This window comes from Hyperolius riggenbachi, chromosome 5, assembly GCF_040937935.1.
Source record: "Hyperolius riggenbachi isolate aHypRig1 chromosome 5, aHypRig1.pri, whole genome shotgun sequence".
Classification (NCBI taxonomy): domain Eukaryota; kingdom Metazoa; phylum Chordata; class Amphibia; order Anura; family Hyperoliidae; genus Hyperolius; species Hyperolius riggenbachi.
The window spans coordinates 269,534,675-269,540,674 of NC_090650.1; positions in this window are offsets into that span (position 1 = coordinate 269,534,675).

The following is a 6,000-nucleotide window of genomic DNA, read 5'->3' on the forward strand; positions in this document are numbered from 1 at the left end:
TTTTTTCAACCCAAGAAACTATGTAACTATGTCATAAAAAAGTGGATTAGAGTTTTAAAGTGCTTTGTAGTTGTATTATACTAACCACCAATCTACATAATAAAAAGTATTCTAAATTCCTTTACTTTTAACAAAATAATGGTAACTATGAAGAATCCTCATTTCTGAGAGGGGCTGTGAGGTGTTGTGGCTGAGGTGCCGTTCACTATTCCTCCCAATGAGAAAGCAGGAGAGGGGTGTGAACAAAATGCCTCTCAACCTCTTTCTTGTAGTGGGCTACGGCGGGAGGAGTTAGCACAGCCAGCGGAGTTGGAAATTTGAATGGCACTGCTTTCATAGTCTGTAAATGAAAGCCATGTTGTGATTTGAGAGGAGGACAGTAAGGAACAGTAGGCAGACAGGGGCGTAGCAATAGGGGGTGCAGAGGTAGCGACCGCATCGGGGCCCTTGGGCCAGAAGGGCCCCGAAGGGCCCTCCCTCAACTACAGTATAAGCTCTCTATTGGTCCTGTGCTCATAATTATCACATCTATAGATACTTTGAATAGTGGTAATCATTAACAAACTGCTCCCCATTCCCTTCTTGCACCTCTGACACCGTCGTTGCCATTGGCAGGTTTTGGTGCGCCGTATCAATTGTTATGTGTAGAGTACTTGGGGGGGCCCCATTGTAAAACTTGCATCGGGGCCCACAGCTCCTTAGCTACGCCACTGTAGGCAGATAAAGGGACTTTTTTATTCAATCAAACATAACTTATGTGAGGACACAGAAGTATAAGCGTAATAAATGTGAAGCTGGACGCACACTGGAACGCGGAAAAGGTGAGTCATCCCCGCCCGCTGCTTGTCAATATATGCTGCTGTACTTAATAGCTGGAGGGGGAGCACAGATCGAAAGACTCAGGTGTGGGAGGGGGGGTCCGCCCTGCCACTGTGCCAATACCCCCTTCCTGCTCGCTAACCCCTCCAGCTCGGCGCCCCCAACGGCCAGGGGTGGTGCCAATTTGCCACTTGAGGAACCCGCCTCACCTCGCCTTATATGCGGACTGGTCCTCTTCTTTTTTCCATTTATATGCTTGGTCTCAACAATTTAATAAAGCCATTTGGTTTTTACTTAGACACAGATGACACACAATTGTACCTCTCAGCTCCAGACCTTTAGGCCTGGTTCACATTGCACAAAAACCGTAAGTCCACATTGGTATTAGAAAACGGATCTGCTGCCTATGTTCCGCTAAACTGATTGGACGTTCCCGACCTGTACCATTTTCACGGAACTGACACGGACCTGAACGCTGAATGTATGCAATGTATCTCAATGGAAAACGGACAATACTGATCCCATTGGCTAGAAAACTTACCTGAATCGTACCAAAAGATCACTTCCTGTTTTGATTTTCTCTACTTCCGGGGCACAGATCGATGCACACCACGCCAGACACCGCAGGTTCCAGGCTGTCTGTCTGCTGCATAGGCACACTGCAACATAGGCCCAGAAACATAGGCCCATTGCAAGCCACATCACCCATCCACTGCAGCATGGCTACTGGAAGCTACACCACTCGTTACTTCAGTGTGGAGGACCTGATAGTGGTTGTCGAAGAACACCCTCTCCTGAGGTCCTTGTCTCCAAATGAACAAAGAACTACAACTCAATAGATAAAAACAACTACTGAAACCATCACCCTCTCTAAACCCCACCCTGGCCAACCCCTTTCCCTTCCCCATTGTCCATTTTACATACGTTTTCGTTCATACCGTACCGGAACAGAACATATGCAAAATGGTTGTAAAACGTGAACAAAACGTATGAAAAGTATTGAACGGAACGGCGAACGGATCCGTTTTGTCGGATCCATCCCGGATCAGGTTCAATGTGAACCAAGCATTATTCTCTCCTAGCATGCTACTGAATGTCTGTCTGAGGCGGACATAGGCCCCTGCAAGCCGTGCAGCCGCACAGGGGCCCCATGTCCTCGAGGGCCCATGCAATTGCACCAGTTAGGGCCTGATTATCCTCTCGGATTTTCTCCTTGTATTTATCTCTGAAACTCAAGAGAAACAGTGATAATAACTTGTACCCCAGTCATATACAAGTTTAATATGTATGCTGCATTAATACAGTGCCTACAGAATGTGACCTAGCTTCATGTACTCTTATCTTATCGGAATTGTTTGGATCCAACCATGATCTGTTATGACCATGCTCACTCACATGGGGCCCACTTCACTTATGTTGCACAGGGGTCCATTGTTGGCTTTGTCCGCTACTGGTCTGTTTTTTTTCATGTCCACCATTTCTAAAAGTCAACACTGTGTCTATCCACTTTTCTGTCTAATGTAACAGTAAATGTCAGAAACACCCCTATACTGTAACTTCAGTTCCACAGACATGCTGTTCTCCAATCCATTTACTGGTATGTTGTCTACCAACTCTGTAACTAATGTCTGTACTTTTATGTACCCGTGTACAGTGCCATAAAAGATGATGGTGCTATGTGGCCAAGTGAGTGTCTGTGTTTTCTATGAATGCTTCAGGAAAGAAAATCACCTGCTTCCATTTTAGTTGATCTGATTGTCTTTGGGATCCACCAAGAGGAAAATAGTGATTTTGTCCTGCTAACTATGGAATGGAAGCAATAGCGCCTCATGCCAGACATGGCCTTACAGGCCTGCGAAGGAGGGGGGGCAATGGTAATTACATCAGGGAGATTCCTCTACTTCAATAAAGAGTATCTTTACAATTCCTTGCTTGAAGGTGTTCCATGAGAAACCTGTTACTGACAGTTCTTTGCCTTAGTAATACATCAATAAGTAATCCTTTTTTATTGTTTATTGACATGAAAATCCATGAACATGCAAGCCTGTGTTCAATAAGCATGTAATGACAGAGGTTGCAGTATTATAAGGGCCTTTGAGACATACAGTAGCTGTTCTTGTAGATCCCTCTATCGTACAGGAAAACATGATAATTGTAATGCAGAGGGAATTATAACTTTTTACACTGGTCATATAATGAAATAATAAAATACTATTATCACGTGGGCACACAATGCAGAGCAGGTCTCCTTTATGTGACATTTGCAGACTACAGGATTTACCAGCACATAATTCCTCATTTATGTTAGGCTAACATTTTCAGCAACCTACTTAATCAAAAATGAAAAGTGCAATCTGTGCTCATGCAGTTTTCCTTTGAACAGTGTAGCAGAGTAGGAAGCAGATGGCATGGCTTTTGGATACTTGGCCAGTAGCATATGTTCAATCCCTAGCTCAGATCACATAAATAGAAAAAACGATCTCATATCTGCCAGCCAATACAACAATGCACAGCAAGAGTCTCCACATAATAAAATGACTGCCACTATTAATCAACGATATTCTTCTTGGGGGGAAAAATGAGGCTCATATATACCAACCTAGCATAATGGAAAGATTTAGGCCCTGTTCACAGTGGTCAGTTGCATAGCAGAATAATTCTGCAAGACAACTAACTGTCCATGCAATTCTATGGGCCTGTTTACAGTAACGGGTTACGTTGTTCTAACTCACTGCATGCAGGCTTTGTATGAAATCTATTTTAAGTCTCCATTGGTGTTCACAATAATTATATGCCATGAGTTATGCAACTGACCACTGTGAACCTAGCCTTAAAAATGTCACTCTGCGGTCTAGTTCACAGTGCTCAGTGGCATTGCAGAATAATTCTGCATGACAACTCAATGCCCATACAATTCTATAGGCCTGTTCACAGTACTGCATTGTAAGGGATCACATTATTCTAATTTCTAACTCGCTGTATGCAGGCTTTATATTAACCACTTAAGGACCACAGTCTTTTTGCCCCTTAAGGACCAGAGCCTTTTTTTCCATTCAGACCATTGCAGCTTTAATGGTTTATTGCTCGGTCATACAACCTACTATCTAAATGAATGTTACCTCCTTTTCTTGTCACTAATACAGCTTTCTTTTGGTGCTATTTGATTGCTGCTGCGAGTTTTAGTTTTTATTATATTCATCGAAAAACTTTTGTCAAAAAAATGATTTTTTTTACTTTCTGTGATAAAATTTGTCAAATAAAGTAAAATTTCTGTATACATTTTTGTCCAAATTTATTGTGCTACATGTCTTTGATAAAAAAAAACAAAACACCATTCAGTGTATATTTATTGGTTTGGGTAAAAGTTATAGCGTTTACAAACTATGGTGCCAAAAGTGAATTTTCCCATTTTGAAGCATCTCTGACTTTCCTGAGCACCTGTCAGGTTTCATGAGGTGCTAAAATTCCAGGATAGTATAAATACCCCCCAAATGACCCCATTTTGGAAAGAAGACATCCCAAAGTATTCACTGAGAGGCATGGTGAGTTCATATAAGATTTTATTTTTTGTCACAAGTTAGCGGAAAATGACACTTTGAGACAAAAAAAAAAGAAAAAAAAGTTTCCATTTCTGCTAACTTGTGACAAAAAAAAATGAAATCTGCCACGGACTCACCATGCCCCTCTCTGAATACCTTAAAGTGTCTACTTTCCAAAATGGGGTCATTTGTGGGGTGTGTTTACTGTCCTGGCATTTTGGGGGGTGCTAAATTGTAAGCACCCCTGTAAAGCCTAAAGGTGCTCATGGGACTTTGGGCCCCTTAGCGCAGTTAGGCTGCAAAAAAGTGCCAAACATGTGGTATTGCCGTACTCAGGAGAAGTAGTATAATGTGTTTTGGGGTGTATTTGTATACATACCCATGCTGGGTGGGAGAAATATCTCTGTAAATGACAATGTTTTTATTTTTTACACACAATTGTCCATTTACAGAGAGATTTCTCCCACCCAGCATGGGTAGGTGTAAAAAATACACCCCAAAACACATTATACTACTTCTCCTGAGTACAGCGATACCACATGTGTGGCACTTTTTTGCACCCCAACTACGCTAAGGGGCCCAAAGTCCAATGAGTACCTTTAGGATTTCACAGGTCATTTTGAGACATTTGGTTTCAAGACTACTCCTCACGGTTTAGGGCCCCTAAAATGCCAGGGCAGTTTAGGAACCCCACAAGTGACCCCATTTTAGAAATACAACACCACAAGGTATTCTGTTAGGCGTATGGTGAGTTCATAGAAGATTTTATTTTTTGTCACAAGTTAGCGGAAATTGACACTTTGTGAAAAAAAAAACAATAAAAATACATTTCCGCTAACTTGTGACAAAAAATAAAATCTTCTATGAACTCGTCATACGCCTAACGGAATACCTTGGGGTGTCTTCTTTCTATAATTGGGTAACTTGTGGGGTTCCTATACTGCCCTGGCATTTTAGGGGCCCTAAACCGTGAGGAGTAGTCTTGAAACCAAATGTCTCAAAATGACCTGTGAAATCCTAAAGGTACTCATTGGACTTTGGGCCCTTTAGCGCAGTTAGGCTGCAAAAAAGTGCCACACATGTGGTACCTTCGTACTCAGGAGAAGGAATATAATGTGTTTTGGGGTGTATTTTTACACATACCCATGCTGGGTGGGACAAATATCTCTGTAAATGGACAATTGTGTGTAAAAAAATAAAAAAAAATTGTCATTTACAGAGATATTTCTCCCACCCAGCATGGGTATGTGTAAAAATACACCCCAAAACACATTATACTACTTCTCCTGAGTACGGCGATACCACGTGTGACACTTTTTTGCAGCCTAGGTGCGCTAAGGGCCCAACGTCCTACTCACAGGTCATTTTGAGGCATTTGGTTTTTAGACTACTCCTCACGGTTTAGGGCCCCTAAAATGCCAGGGCAGTATAGGAACCCCACAAGTGACCATATTTTAGAAAAAAGCACCCCAAGGTATTCCGTTAGGTGTATGGTGAGTTCATAGAAGATTTTATTTTTTGTCACAAGTTAGTGGAAAATGACACTTTGTGAAAAAAACAATAAAAATCAATTTCCATTAACTTTTGACAAAAAAATAAAATCTTCTATGAACTCGTCATACACCTAACGGAATACCTTGGG